General features: G+C 51.0%; 1 protein-coding gene across 2 annotated transcripts in view; it reads left to right on the forward strand.

The window, feature by feature from the left end:
- SMPD3 (sphingomyelin phosphodiesterase 3) overlaps positions 1 to 17617 on the forward strand; it is an 80656-nt gene that overhangs the window by 35428 nt on the left and 27611 nt on the right. The window lies entirely within an intron of this gene.

Here is a 17617-nt window from a genome sequence, read left to right on the forward strand (position 1 = left end):
CCCCTGGGTGCCACCAGGACAAAGCAGGGAGGGAGCTCCATCTTACAGAGTCAAAAACCGAGATAAAGTTTGGGGCTTGCTTTAGTGACCCAACTGGTTTCATAAGGATGCTCTGCATGTCGGCTGCACCTTCCTCCACTGCTGTGCTCAGGCCTCATCTTCTTTGATCTTTATCCATCATCACTTCCACCTGCCCCGCCTTGATTCTTGTGGGCGGCCCAGCTGGCCATCAGCTCAGCCTCAGTCCATCCCCCGTCCCTTCCCCTCTAACCCCTCACTCCCCACCCTTCCATCCATGACTGCAGGGGAGGCGGGAGTGACTAAGCAGGGAGTCAAGACAGGGCCTCCTCTGGGCCCCACAAGCCCAGGCCGCCATCTTGAACTGTAGTGGTCATTTTGGCAGAGGATGGTGGAAGGTGTCAGGGAACTGCCCTTGCCCTCAGACCCCAGCTCTCGGCCCCCATCTGGCCAGGCAGCGTGACCCCCGTAACTGGAGCTCCTCGCTCCAACCCCACAGCAGTGCCCCAGTACCAAGTACCCAAGGAGTTTGCCGGTTCTGATCACTGCATTGAGGTGGTCCTGGCAGGAGGACAGGCCTGGGGGAGCAGGGGGACTGGGTTGACCCAGGGGCGGCACACAGGCCGGCGCTGTCTGGACGCTGCCCCCCGCAACCATGCCCACGGGGGCACTCAGACCTTAAACCAGTTCAGCCACATGGTCTCCTCCTGCTGGCTTCTCATTCTGGTCTCTCTCTTCACACCTTAATGCTGACAGCAGCCCTCACCCTCCCGCAGTGGCAGCCAACGATGGCCAGCGGGCTCCCTACTTGGGCAGAACTCACCAGCATCTGCTGCAGAGTCTGAGCGATTCCTGACCTGATATTTCAGATGCCGTGGTCCTGCCATTAAGAGTCTGCTCTGCCTAAATTCTCTCCATTGGTGGCTCAGGGCCCACCAATGCTGCTGGTATCCCTATTACTGTTTATTTTACCTAAAGTACTTTTTGGGCCCTTCCTCTGACTTACAAGTCCTTTTCCATGTCTGGGAAACTTTGGAATTAACAAACAAAAAAACTAGGATCTATTCCAGTGTTTCCATCCATGGTGATGGAGAAACAGATAAAATGATTCTCAGTCAAACCTTGCAGCAAAGTAAGGATTCGTAGTTGGGAATGCTCGTGCACACACAGCTGTTTTGAGTCTCGAGTGTCCAGTGTCAGGCTAATTTAAATCCTCTAGCCCACCCACTGTTTATTCTTAACCCCTTCGCTTAGGGATGCCAGATTTAGCATATAAAAATATAAGACAGTCCTGCCCCTGAGGCTGGGGTGGCAGTGGTGAGACCCCCTGGGGAGTGGAATTCACTTGTCATCTGTGCCTGAACCTCAGAGCGGCAGCTGGGGTGACAACACCAACAATGTTCAGGTTGGTGGGGCCATCCGAGTGTGTGGACAGCAAGGACCGCCCCTCAGCCCTCCCCTTCTCCTTCCCCCAGGGGCATCTGCCCCCCCCACCGCCCCCGCCCCGGAGCCCCGTGCTTCCTAACACCCATGGAGCAACCACAGTGGCTAATACTAACACCGGCCCTCGTGGGGCATTTGTGTGTCCGGCTCTGGGCTGCGGACCTTCCGGGGACAGCACTTGATTCATAGCCCTCGGAGGACAGGCGGAACGATCAGAGCTCCCCACTTCTCACACGGGGTCAGGCAGGCCGTGAGGCTCGCCCGAGTGGGCGATAAGCTCAGCGTCCTCTCCTGAGGGTGTAAAACTTGCTTCGAGGGAGTGAGGGCTTGGGAGACGGAGCTCCTTCAGCCTCCAGGGCAGGATAATCAGCCCAGGAATCACAGCCACAGGAGCACGTGCTCCGAGCCAGGCACTGCGACAGGACTTCGAGTTGCCTTTTACCTCAGGACACCCTGATCTGGTGTTACTGAGCTACTATTCCAACCCTCACTTCAGAGATGTGGAAAACTGAGGCCCAGAGAGGAAACCTGATTAACGCAGAGTCCCCCTGCCGTCGTGCCCGGACCAGCGCTCCTGCTGCTTCCTAGCTCCTCACTTCAGACACAACTGCCCCCAACACAGGCCCAGTGTGGGAGGACGTGAGGGACCCACACAGCCTGCCTCCGCCACACATGATGTCTTGTGTGCAATGCATCCCCCCTCCTGGGGACTTGACGTCCAGGCCACGGCGCTCTGCCCTCACTGCACTGCCCCTCCCCCCCGGCCCCCCAGCCTCCCCGACCTCATGAGCCTCCACGAGACCCTGCCCCCCTGAGCCCAGGGCTCCATCTCTCAAGAAAGGCATTCTCTGCAGGGCCGAAATGAGCCCTCTAGGGACATTTCAAAGAAAAGCGTGAAATACAAAGGCTCTGTAGAGAAAGCATAGGAATCTGCACTAAGAGAGGATAAAAGGCAGCTGCAAACCAACTGGTAAAATGCAGTGCCTGCTCGAATCCCACCCTAAAGCCTGCTGGGAGGACAGCTAGAGACAGGTCAGCATTGTCACTGAGGGTCCCTCCCCCACCTACCCACTAGCAGGGCCCTATGAGACCCGACACAGCCCGCAGAGCCCCACGGTGAGCGCGCCATCAGAAGGGCCACGACAGAGCCTTCTAAAAAGAAGTCCAGGACTTCCCCGGTTGGCGTGATGGTTAAGAATCCACCTGCCAGTGCAGGGGACAGGGGTTCGAGCCCTGGTCCGGGAAGATCCCACATGATGCGGAGCAACTAAGCCCATGCGCCACAACTACTGAGCCTGCGCTCTACAGCCCATGCTCCGCAACAAGAGAAGCCACCGCATAAGCCCGCGCACCGCAACAAAGAGTAGCCCCCGCTCGCCGCAACTAGGGAAAGCCTGTGCCCAGCAATGAAGACCCAATGCAGCCATAAATAAATAAATAAATAAATTTAAAATAAATAAATTAATTAAAAGAAGTCCAACATCACAACTGTACCCACTCATCCAACACATCATAACTGCCCACCTGCCCCTGGGCAGGTCCATCCAGGAGTTCTCCACAATGAAAACCGGCAGATTTGATCGTTGCCGGTTGAGTTATGAAAATGCTCCCACTAAGTTGCTTCCACTAATAGTGCTTGGCATTTTATGGTGCTTCTCCCATCTTTAGTTTGTGAGCTATTAGCATACAACTCCAACTGAATGGCTACTAGGAGCTGGCAGACACCCCGGGGTGCTGGGACTGTGTCCTTGCCCTCCTGGGGTTCTCAACCCAGGGGAGACAGAGCCATGGTTGAGTTCTTTATGTGCAAAATGTACCAGGCACTGGTAAAGAGAAATAGGACACAGCCTCTTCCCAAGGATGGGCCAGACACGCCAAATGCCTGGGTCCTGGCCATGGCCTTGGCTGGCTCACCAAATCACAAATTGTGATTTATTCAGCAATAAACTGATTGCAACAAAGCCACCCCAGGTTCACCCACCCAGATCTCCGTGAACGTGTCTGCCACTGTTGCCTAAGCTTTGCCTCTCAAAAAAAAATTTCGATATCCATCTTTTCTTTTCTAAATATTTTAAAAATCTCTCCTCCATTTTCCTAGGAGTTTCCTCTGCCTCTCTTGCTTTTATAAATTCTCAAGTAATTAAATACTCATGAATTGACATGCTTTGTCCTAAATGTAACTGAACCTACATAACTGATTGTTTTCCCTTTTCACCTTGGATTCCAGGAAGCTCGAGGCTAAATTTAGACCTTGATCACAGAAGAAAGGTTAGTCATTGTAGTTAGAAATTTTGTATTCTCTTTTCTGACTGGGTTTTAATTTCCCATTTCTATTTTAATAACCTCACTGTCATATCTTTTGCTATAAGCCTCCAAAATCCTTTTTTGATAAGAGGAGGAGAATAAATGAAGTCAATTTTTAAAAAGGCATACTCTCCAGGTATTCTTTCAAGAGGTTATTGATCATTGAAATTATCCTTTTTTGAGGAAGATGGCTTTAATTTATGCCTATACGCAGGGTTCTCTGCCCTTCCAGGATGCTGTCTCAGATGTGAATTTTACAAATTGATGGAGACAGTTCTCATTGCCTACATTGTTTTCCCTAAATGCCTTTAGCAACCTGTGTGTGAATCAACGCATCCCCCCAAGCTACATTTATGATTAAGCAATAATTATAATGTGCCTGGACCTGCACCTCAAATGTTCACCTCAAGTCAAGATGTGTGTCTCCTTTAATCTTTTCCTGATCAAGCTTCTGCCTCATGTCTGGCCCCCACACCCCATTCTCCCTGGGAAGCAATCAGAAGACCACATTAATGAACAAACAGGCTGGAACACCCATCTGATTTTAGAAGATTCCCTCAGGCAAACATTAAATCCTGTCTCCACCTCCCTGCCCCCCATGCCCTGTTGTGCTGCTGTGAGCGACTTTCATTCCTAACAGCTGATTCTGTTCAGCAAATGTTTGTAAATGTCGGTGGTGTGTCTCCTCCACGCTACAGTGAGCTTCCGCCCCCTGCAACTGTGTTTTCTGAGGCTTTTGTGTCTCCTAATGGTGCCTGGAACATTTTGAACATGATAAGGAACTCAAATAAAATGAACAATAAGCGTCCCCAACCAGCTAGAGCTTTCAACAAGGCCCTTAATGAAAACACTGAACCGCATCGACATCTGATAAAGGCAAACATCTGGAGATGCCAGTGGCAGATGCCCGATTCTGCTGAGGCTGATGAATGGGCACCGAGTTATCTGGGGCTCAGTAGCATCACTCAGCTGGGCCTGCTGCTACTTCGACGACAGGCTGCCCCCTTCCCAGGACACAATCCCGCCTGGAGAGAGTTGGGAATGCTTGCTTGTCCATTCACCAGCCTAAGCCATGCCAGCTGACCACCACCATGGGTCTGTTGCCCTGTCCGCACGGAAGAGAAGGACCAGGTTAAATTTATTTTCTCTTTCACTTTTCCATTTCACAGAAATATCATATTTTCTAGATGAAGGTGTTAATTATACCATAGGCACCATCAAATGGCACTAAGTGATAACTAAATGTTCAGGAGGTTGACGTGTATATTGTTTCAAGTAGCTCTGTGATTCATTATCTAATTTAGATAAATGGCAAATAGTGGTATCATAATAGCCCCCTTTTATTCTGGTTTACTCCTCATTGTCTCTGGGTGTAGAATAAGAAATGAGTCATCAGACAGGCCCCGTGGGAAAAATGGCAGGCTGGCTAAGAGCATAGGCTCCAGCATTAGACCCATGGGGCTCGAAAACCCAGCCCTGCTGCTGACCAAGAGCAAAAGCTGTGACCGTTGAGGGCTTCTCGGATGGGATCAGGGTTGAGTACAGAGTGGGGTAAACCCCTTGGCACTGTGTCCAGCATAAAGAATGGGCTCCACCTGTGTTAGCTGTTGTTAAGTCCTGGGTTGAGGGCAGAGGGATGTCTCTGGATTTCCACTCTCAGGGGTGAGGGGCATGTGCCCACATGAGCCTCCAAACTGTACCCAGCGAGAAGGGGGTGTGAACCGAGGGTTGTACTGTGAAAGGGCAGCCCCTGAGGTATGCCATCCTGCAGCGGAGCTGGCATCTCTCCAGGGCCCAGGCCATGTTCACTTACATTTCTGAAAGAGGAAGAGGGCTTTCAGCCTATATGTTTTACTCCAAGTCACCATTTTCTTCTGAGTGTAGCTTGTCTCTTCATGATGGGAGAGGAACATCAGGCCTCCCAGACAGAATGATTCTGTGCATCTCCTTTCATGAAGGCCGGCCAGGAAGCCAGCAGAGTCTTGGGAACAATGCAGTCCTGGCCAGTAGGATAGAAGCTACAGGGCAGCCATGAGTCCAAAGGATGTGACCCCAAACCTTTATCAAAACACCTGCCTTGGGGGAAGAAACCCAGCTGTCCCCACTCATAGTGCCTCAGAAATAGGTCTCCACCAAAAGCTACAGATTCCATAAATAAGTTAAAAATCAAATTATCAGAAGAGGAAAATCCCATTTTCCAAGAGTTACCAAATGTCTGGGTAAGAGCCAGGGTCTACCCCAGCCTGGCCCACAGGGCCTGGCAAGTCCGGACACATGTGACTAGGGTTACAGAGGCTGCCCCACTTCTGGTGTCGCCAAGAACAAGGTCTCCCACAGAGTGTGCCAAGTCACTGGAGTGGCCCCGCCAAGTACCAGTGCCTTTTCGTTTCCAATTTGGGCAGAAAGCTTTCTTTTCTATGTTCTATTCTTAGAAACAGTGTGTCAGGCTGTCGTGATAGCCCCTGATTCTGCCCTGGGCTGGGCCACAAACAGTCTCTGGGGGCTGGAGCCTCAGTGACAGGTGGGCCAGGGACACAGGTGACTCCCCTCCTGCTCCCTGAGGGACCCTGACTCATCCTGCAGTCCTGCTACTAAAGGTTTCCCACCAGACCCTCCTTGTCTACCAGCACTGCACACCCACCCTTGCGTTTGCTAAGCTGTGGTCACGGGGATTCCGGGAGAAAACACAGAAACCAGGCCAGGGGCGTGACGCTGCCCCTCACCCCAGCCACACCGCAGCCTCACCGGGAGGACTGGTGCTCCCGGCAGAATAAAGCGCACAGGCTTTCTGACAGCTCCTCGAAGGCCTTGGCCCCTTTAGTCACAGGCATTCTGTAAAAAGGGGAATCTCCTCTCCTCCGTTGTAGGAGGATCCAGTGGTGTATCCTTCAGGGTTCTGGCCAAGCCTCGGGGTTGAAGTGAGCCAGGGTAAATTATCCTGCAGGCGATCAAACGTCAGCAAATCCATCCTAATTCACTTCATTTAAAACTTTTGTTTTCCATAAAGGATTAAGCCAGGAAAGAATTTAATCACATCAAATCCACTTCCAAAATGGTTACAGATCCCACGATCAAGAGTAATGATTAGGGGCTTCCCTGGTGGCGCAGTGGTTAAGAATCCGCCTGCCAATGCAGGGGACACAGGTTCGAGCCCTGGTCCGGGAAAATCTCACATGCCGCGGAGCAACTAAGCCTGTGTGCCACAGCTACTGAGCCTGTGCTCTAGAGACCTTGAGCCACAACTACTGTGCCCATGCGCCACAACTACTGAAGCCCCCATGCCTAGAGCCCGTGCTGCACAACAAGAGGGGCACCACAATGAGAGGCCTGCACACCACAATGAAGAGTAGCCCCCGCTCGCTGCAACTAGAGGAAGCCCACACGCAGCAACAAAGACCCAACGCAACCAAAAAATTTACAAATAATAATAAGAGCAAAGCTAAGTAAATGTCTTAAAAAAAAAAAAAAAAAAGAGGCAAGACTAGCTCCTTATCAATCCAGGAACAAAGCCTCCTCACCAGCAAGTCAACAGAGTGGGTCTCAGTCCCAACGAGCCATTCTTGCCCTTCTCAGCAACTTCCTGGAAGCCTCCTAACTCAGCACACACTGGCTTCCCAGGGGAATGACACGCCAACTTGGGGGTGCGTTCTGGACTGAGATACCAGCAGGAAAGGCTCTGACCAGCCATTGCTTTAAACTCTCAGTCACGGTACCCACCAGGCTGTACAACCAATCAGACCATTAGAAGAACACCCCACGCCTTCCAACACCAGCATAAACATGTCTGCTGACCTCATGTGGACCCTGCTCTGTGGGGCTCCCACCGCTGGTGCCAAGACGAAAAGCCCGACTGAGTCATGATTCTGGCCTAAAGCTTATCCTCAGATGATGACAAATGTATCTGCCAGGATCAATCCCAGGCTCACAGCCCTTAGCACATGGATGCAGTCCCCTTCCCGGGGCTGGTATATCTCACATCACCCCCATTTTATGGGGGAGACAAACTGAGGGTGCTGTATCGCTCAGGGCTCAGTCAGGGAGGCAGAACCATGCAAGCACGATGGCATAAGGAAATTATTATAGGAGTCAGACCTTACCAATTGTGAGAGGAGCTGGAGAAGCAATGGTCCAAAAGAGGGACTTGATGGACCAGAGGAAGGTCACTAGCTGGCCCTGGTGTGGGTGAGGGCGTGTTGGAGCTTGCAGAGAGGTCTGGAAGGCAGGCCCGTGCAGTGAAGGGAGGCTGTGGTAGGAGTCTGCGAAACGTTGTTGGCTCTTAGTGGCCACCACCTCCATGAGTTTGCAGAGAAGGGTCTGGGATCTCTGTTGGTCAGCTGGGCTGGCAGTTGAGAAGGAATCAAAAATTCAATCCAATCTGAAAGTAACAGATCCAATCACAATCCCCAATAATCTGATTATTATTTGGCCTATGTGACTCCCAAATCACCAGTTAGAAGAGAAATTCTCTCCCACTCAGAGCTGGTCAGAAGTTTTCCATGTCCATGAGCTCAGTGGCTGAGAGTTTTATGATCCTCAGGCACAGAAGGGGAAGGAAGGGCCAGCCGCACTTACTGGTTGATCTCCCAGCTTCGGTTTTGAACAGGGCAGTGTTCCAGGTGTCTAGGAACTTTTGTCAGGACTTGAAAGATGTAACCATGGCAGGATGAGGCTGGCGGTGTGCACGTGGCCAGTCTGAAAGTTGCCCCCATCTATGTCTGGGACACATGACTGTGTGTACCTATAATGTATGGTACTGAAAAAGTTTGTCTCTTCCACTTAATTTTTTCTTAATGCTGTCAGAAAGTACTGGTTGGTCCTTCTTGTCTGAGTCTAATCCGACCATCACTGTTGTCTAACTCACTGGACCAGCTTCTATATCTTGATAAATGTTGACAGAGCCACTACATTGAATTAGCAGCTGATTATATCTGATTTACCATGTAACAGGGTTAGGTCCATTTCCTGGGATGTAGCAGAAGGGCCCGATGGTCACCAAGATCATCATAATTGCCTCTTAAAATTGCAGCCCAAATGGGTCATGCCAACGGGTCCCTCAACTAAGGGGGACACCCAAGCAGAGCTGGGCAAGACTGGACAAGAAGCACCGTGGCTGCCAGTACCTCCATAAAGCCCTTGACCCAGGACACATCACCCCTGATGCTTCTGTTTGAGGGTGGCCCCTTCCAGAGGCCACTTGCCAAAGGCAAGAAATGAGACCAGGAGGCTCTGTGACAGGATAGATTGAGAAGAGCTCTGGTTTCAGAATCACATGGACCTGGATTCAAATCCCAGCTCCTCCACTGTGATCTTGGGCAGCGCGCTTTACTTCGCTGGGCCTCAGTCTCCTCATCTGTAAAATGGTAACGACAATAGTAGCCACCCTGCTATGGTGTAGAATGGGGAGGTGTGATGATGTCAGGAACTCAGTGTAAGCCCCATGGAGCCGAGGGCTTCGGGGTATCATGGGTGTCACTGATGTGACTGTGTTTGTCACCAGGCACTCCTCTCTGGACGTGGGCACTACAGAAGCGATGTCGATACCTGGCAGCTGGCCAAGTCCTCTAATCAGTGAAGACAGGGAACCTGGCGGTCTGGGCAAGAAGCAGCTGACCGGGCTCTGAGTCACCCAGGAGGAACGGGGACCACCACCCTCCCCCCATATTGCAGTCAGCTACGTCTGGGGGAGCCTGGGCCTGGAGGGTCCTCGTACGTGGGTGTCCCCAAGATGGAATGGATGGCACTTAGCTCTTCTGGACCCCACGGGACTAGAAGAGGTCCCCTCCACTCCCACTCCCCTCCATCCCACATAGCAGCCGTGCTAGGGGGAAGGAAGGCGGAGGCCACCACTGTTGTCCTGTTTACATCCAAAGCCTGTGAAGACCAGGGACCAGTCCTCATAAATGAAGCGAGGTGGTAACAGATGTGCAGTGGAGCCATCAGGCCACGGGGAAGTGGCAGCTGGATGGTAGCCCCTCCCACCTCACCCACTGCCACTGCCCGCCGCACCTCCACCCTGAACCCAGAGCAGGAGCCCACCTAGTAGGAGAGGCCAGAAGCCCCCACCTAGGGAAGCCAGGCCTCACCCTTCAGCCCAGCTAGGCCTGATTTTGAATCCTGAAGTGACCTCCCCCCACCCACACACAGAGGGACAGTTTTCTTCCTTCAGTGTTTGAATGAGAGGCCAAGAGCCTGAGGAAGCTCAGGGAGAAGCTCCTCGGCCCAAGGAGGCCTGGGGGATCTGTTCTCTTTTTTCTGAGCCAACAGCTACAGGCTCCGTGTTTAAAAACGTTTGAATCAACAGAGGAACTGTTTATCAATATTTAAAAAAAGAAATGTAATTAGAGGTTGGCAAACCCCCAGGGCTCCAGGCCATAGATGTCAAAGGCTTCCTTGACCTGGAGCCAGGCGGAGGGGTTGGGGGGAGACAGGGTGGAAAGCGACCGCAGACACGGGCTGCTCTGCCATAAACCCCACTGGGCAGGGCTCCCTGCTGAGGCTCGTGAAAGCCTCCGTGGCCAATGAAATGGCATTTCACATGCGTCCACGTTTTCCTTTCCTAGGTGGTTTTTCTTTCTAAACTTGGGACTACAGACATTCTATTTTAAGAACATTAATTACTGTCCAATTTTAATGTAACTAATGCGAACAAAGAAACCAACTTTGAACCAGGGAAAGAAAACAATTTATGGGGTGATTTTGTGTCTACATCCCTCAAGATTGCCTGAGAACATTTGTCTAATGCATTTATTTCTGGTCAAGAGAAGTGAATACCTGACTTTTTGGTGGTTTCTGGAGAAGGAGGTGAGGGCTGGCCACATCTGCCTCAGAGATGCCGGCTCGGTCCACCTCAGGCCAGGATGCCTCCTCGGGGCTCAAAGAGGTAGTGTCAGGAACGTAAAAATAGAGAGGGATTCGGCAGCCGCCTTGACACACGGTGTTCTCATCCCAGGGACTGCCACGTAGGGCCCTCCTGTTCCAGCTATTCTAAGTGAAACAGAAAAAAAGTAAGACTATCTGAGACCTAAATAAAGACAGTGCTATATCTTAGCTACTTTTTTTTTCTGCATTCTTCCGCCTTTTCCCAAGTGCTCTTTTTGGCTCCTCTTTCCTCACCAAGCCAAAAATGGGATACGTCTCAAGGTTCTGTCCTTGACCCCTTTTTTCCCTCCGCCTGCCTTCCTTGAGAATGGACGTCCACAGCTGTGGCTTCAGCTTGGGGTCCACGTGGCCACAGCCCTGCACGTTCCAGGCACTGCCCGCCTCTTGGACAGCTCCCCTCCCAGTATGAGGCCCCAACCTCCTGGAACCAGATTTGACACCTCCCTCTGGAGGGTCACATTTGGGGTATGTTGTCCCTCCTGGTCGTCAGTCCCCATGGCTCTGTCTGTATGCAGGTGGCCAGGTCCCAGCCCCTAGCCCCCCCAGAGCTCACCTCTGAGGCAGGGCTGGGAGCACCGGGTGCTGCCTGCAGGAGGCCCTCATACTGACCGCCGGGGAGATCGGGAAGGCTACCCTGAGGACGACTTTTCAGCTGAGACCTGAAGCTGAGGAGCAGCCAGCCAGGCAAGGGAGGGGGATTCCAGCATGAGGGGACAGCGTGAGGAAAGACCCTGCCTGAGAGAGACCAGGACCATGGAGGAAGCAGAAGGGCTCTGGAGGTACAAGCAGAGGAGGAGAAGACTGGCAAAGAATGAGACGTGAGAGGATGGTGGGCTCAGGGCATGGATTTTATTCCGGGGGCAACGAAAGAGTTTTAAGCTTGGAAGGCACTCAGGTTTGCACGCAGAAAGATCACTTTGGCTTCTGTGCGAGAACAGATGGTAGGGGCCAGGCTGAAGGACCAGGTGAGAGACAATGAGCTTGGCCAGCATGTCCTCACAGCACCTGCCCAGCCCCACGGCAACAGCTCTACCCGGTTCCTGTGGGTTCATACCTTCCAAGCCTCACCAGCATTCTGTCCAGAGCAACAGCCCTTGGACCAATCCACACTCTGGTGCTAAGGACAAATAGTGGCAGCATCCACCTCAAGTCCCTCTGGGACAGGAGGGCGGCAGCAGAGAGGGAGGAGGGTGGTGGCTACAAGCCTTCCCAGACCCCTGGGGTGTTCCTCCCTGGTCTGTGGGTGCCTCCTGAGCATTAGGGAGCCCTGGAGGGTCAAAACCCTAGCCAGGAGGGGGCCATCGATAAGCCTTCCCCACAGAGTCTGGGCTCTGCCACTCTCTAGCCGTGTGACTCAGACAAGTCACTTACCCTCCCCGAGCCTCAGTTTCCCTCTCCGAGTATGGGAACAATAACAGCCAAACCTTCCCAGGCTGTTCAGAGAATTAAACAAGAGGTTCTGCATGCAACATCCTTAGCTTAGCGCAGTTTCTGGCACGCAGCGGGTGCCCCCGAAAAGGTTGATGATGATGATGATGGTAGTGATCTCAGCCAGCTGCAAGCACTACCACCAACACACGTGAGTTCACACAGGTCTTTTAACATTTAAGGCTACATGTTTGCCTATCTCCCTTTATATAAGGCAGCCTAATGGATGCTCTAGTTCAAACAATTAGGAGCAGTTTTCTCACAGCTCCTGCTGTGCCAACTGGTATGTACAGAGGGAACTGAACCTTTTGGTGACTAACTTTCTGGTCTGGCTAGAAACCATTTTATTAATTCAACCAAGGTCCCTTGAGGGCCTCTCAGGGACTGGGCTCCATGCTCTGCACTCGGGGGGCTCTGGGCTGCCAGCACAGAACCCGGTGGGTGTGCAATTGAAGGGAGGGGCTTGACAGCTGCCGAGCTGAGCCTTAGAGGCTGGGTGCCAGGTAGATGGACTGGGGAGGGTGTTCCAGACACAGGGGACAGCATGTGCAAAGGCACGGAGGCGTGAAAGAGCATGGCATGTTCCAGGAAAGAGGAAAGCTAGAGGTTGAGGCCATCAGAATGAATCACTGGGAGGAAGAAAAAGGCAGACGTGAGGCTGAGGAGGGGCCGCCCATCACCAAGGGTCCCCACGCCAGGCAAGGTAGGGGGATTTGTTCTGTGCACAGAGAGAGATCTGAGATGCTGGACAAGGGCAGGATGAACTCAGACTGCTTGTGGTGGGGATCACGGGCTTGGACACGGAGCATGATGGAAGGGGCCACACCCAGGCTTACTGGCTGTGCCACCATGCGGGCAAGAAATGAGGAGGCCTGAGGGGAAATGACAGCCAGAGAAGGGGGGCAGCAGGGACTGGAAATGGACCGCAGAGCTGGGAGGGACTGGCTCTGGACAGGACACGTTGAGGGTGAGGAAGAGGCCAAGGACAGAGCCTGCCCACCCGACTGAAGGGGCAGGGCCTGCCGGGGCTGGGAGCAGGGAGCTGCAGCAGAGAGGGCAGGGTGGTCCCTGGAGACAGGACTCTGACTCCTGCCTTCCCTCCACTGCTTTCAATCTCCTCTCTGTCTTTCTCTCTTCTTTTAGTGCCACCAATAGGAAACCAAATCCTTTTTTTTTTTAATTTTTAAATTTTATTTATTTTTTTATACAGCAGGTTCTTATTAGTTACCTATTTTATATGTATTAGTGTATATACGTCAATCCCAATCTCCCAATTCATCCCACCAGGAAACCAAATACTTTTTAATTGTTTAATATATTTCCTTGTTTTTACTCTAAAAAAAAATAAGTAAGTGGAATGTTTTCTATTTCCTCCTCAAACAGAAAAGCAAAATTACCTATACATGAGCATTCATGTGCATGAATCTCTCAATTTTTATTCTCCCTGGATGTATTAAAAAAAAAAAAAAAGGCATTTCAGGCACCAGGATGAGGTCTGGCAACATCATTTGGTGCCCAGCTGGCCCTGGGTGCCCTCCACCCCACCACAAGAGAGGCTCAGGCTGGCGGGCACGACTGAGCTCATCACTCAAGGGCTTGAGTGAGACCCTGACATGACAGCTCTTTACCTGTAGGATCTGCAAATCTTCCCTCAAAGCCAGAGGGCATGTTCTTAAACCCCCGGACGATGACATTTTGATAAAGTTTTTTTTTTTTTTAATGATTTCACTTTGCAAGACAAACAGCTAATAAAATAGAATCTTTTTTGGTAACCACCCATACACCAATCAATCTGTCACTCGGAAAACTTTCCTGAAAGGTGTGAAATGAGGCCACTCTGGTGTTCTATGGGAACAGAGAGCCCCCCAAGAACCCTTCTTCACACCCAGATGACACCTGCCACCCCAAAACAGGGAAACAATCTGATTCAGAGCACAGGAAATACACAGCTAATTAGTTGCTCAATCAATATTGACTTTTGGAAGATGAGCAGGAGGCAACTGTTCCAGTGTTTACAGGCAGCCGCCCACACATCCACATCATGAGTGTATCTCACCTCTTGTTTCTTTTCAATTCCGTCCCTATTGGGAACAAAACACAAAAGCGTTTCCCACCCTGGGGGCCTGCAGAGTGAGCTGCACCATGTGGCCCGTTCTGTGCTGCAGCCGTTCAAGTAAGAACTCAAAGGGTCAACACCAGCAAAAATCAAAAGGACAGGTTTCAGTCATAAAGCACATCTCCTTTGTGCCCATTTGAGGCTACCGTCAGAACAAGACCCTCCCCTCACTCACTCCATCTTCCCATCTCTGCTTGGCTACTTCGTGTTTTTTCCACCTTTATTTTCCTTTAGCCCTAATTCTCTCACTGCTTAAAAAAAGAAGTATTATATTGTACATACAACACAGTTTAAGTCATCTTGAATTGTTTTTAGAACAAGATGGAATAAATCTTAATCAGAATCCCCCTCAAAGCAGCTCTAACTGCAGAATTCTCCTGAGTTAACCTTGGAAGGGAAGCAGGCACCACAGTGTTAGATACTAAGCAGTAGTGTCTGAACACAGTAGGCCCTCAAGGAATGTCAATTAATTTGTTTTTAGATGATGGAATCTGCAAAGCCTCAGGAGCAAGTAAGGTGAACTGAGTAATAACTACGTTGAAAGAAATAAATGACCAAAATACTACTAACAGGAACAGATCAGAACAACAACAACAAAAAAAATGGCTGTAATTCCATGACTATAAAAGAATGGAGAAACATCTGGATGTAGTAGTTTGCCTAATTGAAACAACAGAACAAAGGAATCAGTGATGTTGAGGATAAAATAAAACATCCAACCAGAAATGGAGACACAGAAAACAAACAAAGGTGCAAATAACTGATCTGGAAAATGGGAAATGGGGTCACAGCCCAAAAATAGGAGAGAGAGAGAGGGATGGGATGAGGCATATGATGAGGAAAACATCTAGAAAGAAACAATACAAGAAAAGTTTACAGAGATGAAAAAACAGCTCAGCCTAGAACTAGAGTATACACACTGTGCCTTTCAAGTTTGACTCTCAGGGAAAGAAATAAACATCTGTTAGTTCAATTTTTGTATGGTAAATTATCTGGCAAGCCAAAATGAAGGGAGATAGGTTCTTTTGAAATTAGAATGACAAGAGAGCTGACATCATGAGAGTAAAGATAAACCTCAGGAAAAAACGTGCAATTCTAACCACACGTGTATTCTAACCACACATCAGTTATGCTCCTAAACAAGACCTGCTCTGTACAAGTAGAAAGAAACAAACTCCTCTCACCAGCCATTCCTAGTAGTTATTCTAGGATACTTCTGCATCCCCCACTAAGGTCCCAACCAAATGCACAGACTAGCCAGCTCAGCTTGCCTGTCCAGCCATGCCTCTTCCCTTACCTTGGTGCTGGGGTTCTAGGGATAACTCCTTCACCAGAGTTCAGTCAAGACCTTTCCCCAAGGCCAGCAGTTGCTCCCCACCCTCACCTCAAGGGGCTTCTGCCAACCCAACTTAGTCTCAGGTCTGCATGAAGTCTGACCCTGACACTCAGCTGAAGGGCTGTGCGACTTTGTGTATGTTACCAAACCTCTCTGGGCTTGAACCTTGTCGAAGGTAACCTGACTCCAGCATCATCATGTGGATAAACAAACCAACCTTCTAGGTGCTAGGCCCTTTGCAAACATTATTTCTGGACCTATAAAGTCAGTGTTATTATCCTCATTTCAAGAAAGTAGAAACTGAGGCTTGGTGAGATGCCCTGCTTGAGGCCACTACTTACTGGTCTGGGGAGCAGGTCCGTCCAACTCCACAGCTGGTTCTGCTCTCCAGGCTGTGTCTCAGGACAGGTAGAGGCATCCAGGAACCTGGACAAAGCTCCGTGCGTCTGGGCATGTGGTCTCACTTGGAGCTGCACGTCCATCAGGGGTCATCCCAGGTGACGGTCTGTGGTCTGGGGGCCTGTGGGCTTGAGGCTCATGGTGGATAAGCAGGCAGGCGCATGTTTAGGACCACTGCTGGCTCGGTGGACACTGCCTTGCTGTGCTGGGTAAACGGCCCACTTTCCATGCCCACCCCCCAGGCCCGCCCTCACCCCCTCCCACTGCCTATTTAAGCAACAGGGCCCAGCTCCACTGGCCCCAGACACCGCCAGCTTCCAGAGCTAGGAGAGCAGTGCTGCAGGCCTCGCTCACTCGGGATGAAAGGTCCTTCTGTTTCACCATTTCCTACTGGTGCGTTTTTTTTTTTTTTTTTTTTTAATGAGGATCTTGAATCAGATGCGTATGTTTTTTTTTTTTTTTGATTGATTGATTGATTGATTGATTGATTTTGGCTGTGTTGGGTCTTCGTTTCTGTGCGAGGGCTTTCTCCAGTTGTGGCAAGCGGGGGCCACTCTTCATCGCGATGCGCGGGCCTCTCACCGCCGCGGCCTCTCTCGCCGCGGAGCACAGGCTCCAGACGCGCAGGCTCAGCAGTTGTGGCTCACGGGCCCAGCTGCTCCGCGGCATGTGGGATCTTCCCAGGCCAGGGCTCGAACCCGTGTCCCCTGCATTAGCAGGCAGACTCTCAACCACTGCGCCACCAGGGAAGCCCTACTGGTGCGTTTTGAATGATGATGCTGAGCTGGGTTATAGTGGGAGCTGATTCTTCTCGCCTGGGAGCGTACTGAGATATGTAACTGGCAGAGGGAGGCTCTGATTGAATTTTTCCCATTTCTAATCCCTGACTTGATGTGGTCTTATTTTCAAAGAGGGAGAAAGGCTGTAGTTTGTTGAAGGACAGAGGAGAGCGTATTTCAAAACAAGGTCTGGCTCAGAATATCAATGATCTTACATGTTTTTCTTTTCTTTTGAGAAGAGGAAAAGTCCTGTAATCTCAAGGTTGCAGAGATTCCATTTCCTATCAGGAACCCCTCCCTAAATAGTTAGTTCCTGTCATTTAATTTTATTTTGGAAAAACACACAGGGGATTTTTCAGAAGAGTCTGGGAGGGGAGAGAGACTATGCAGCCTACGGGGGATAGTTTGGGGAATATCTGAGGACAAAGACACCCTCCTTGGCAAATCTCTCATTGAGAGATGAGGTGTGAGCTCCTCACTGCTCTGGGAGAGCGCGGTGGGAGCTGAGAGCCGCAAAGGTCGGGATGGCTCCTTTATGTCCACTTTCAGATGTTTGCCAGCCTGTGGTCTAGGGGCAGGGTGAAGGTGGCTTACTGAGGGTGAGGAGGCAGGCGTCCCAGGCACAGGGGACAGGACACCCTCTAACGTCTTGGCAGGTTGGACTCCCCAGGCCATGGGTGGGGAGGGATGCCTGCCAAGTGCTTAACTCAGAGGAAATAAGCCAGGGTATCCATAAAAACAAGGGCCCCCCTCCTGTAGAGCATGTAGAGCGAGGACCTAGGGGCTCAGGCTTCCTTCTTCCCTCTCTGATCTGGTAACATCCAGTACCTGTGCTCACTTGGTCCTGGCCGTAGCCATCCAAGATCCTGTAGGGAACCCCAGTGTTATGGGGGAGGGGGCATCTGAGGCTCAGAA

This window comes from Balaenoptera acutorostrata, chromosome 19 (assembly GCF_949987535.1).
Source record: "Balaenoptera acutorostrata chromosome 19, mBalAcu1.1, whole genome shotgun sequence".
In the NCBI taxonomy this organism is placed as follows: domain Eukaryota; kingdom Metazoa; phylum Chordata; class Mammalia; order Artiodactyla; family Balaenopteridae; genus Balaenoptera; species Balaenoptera acutorostrata.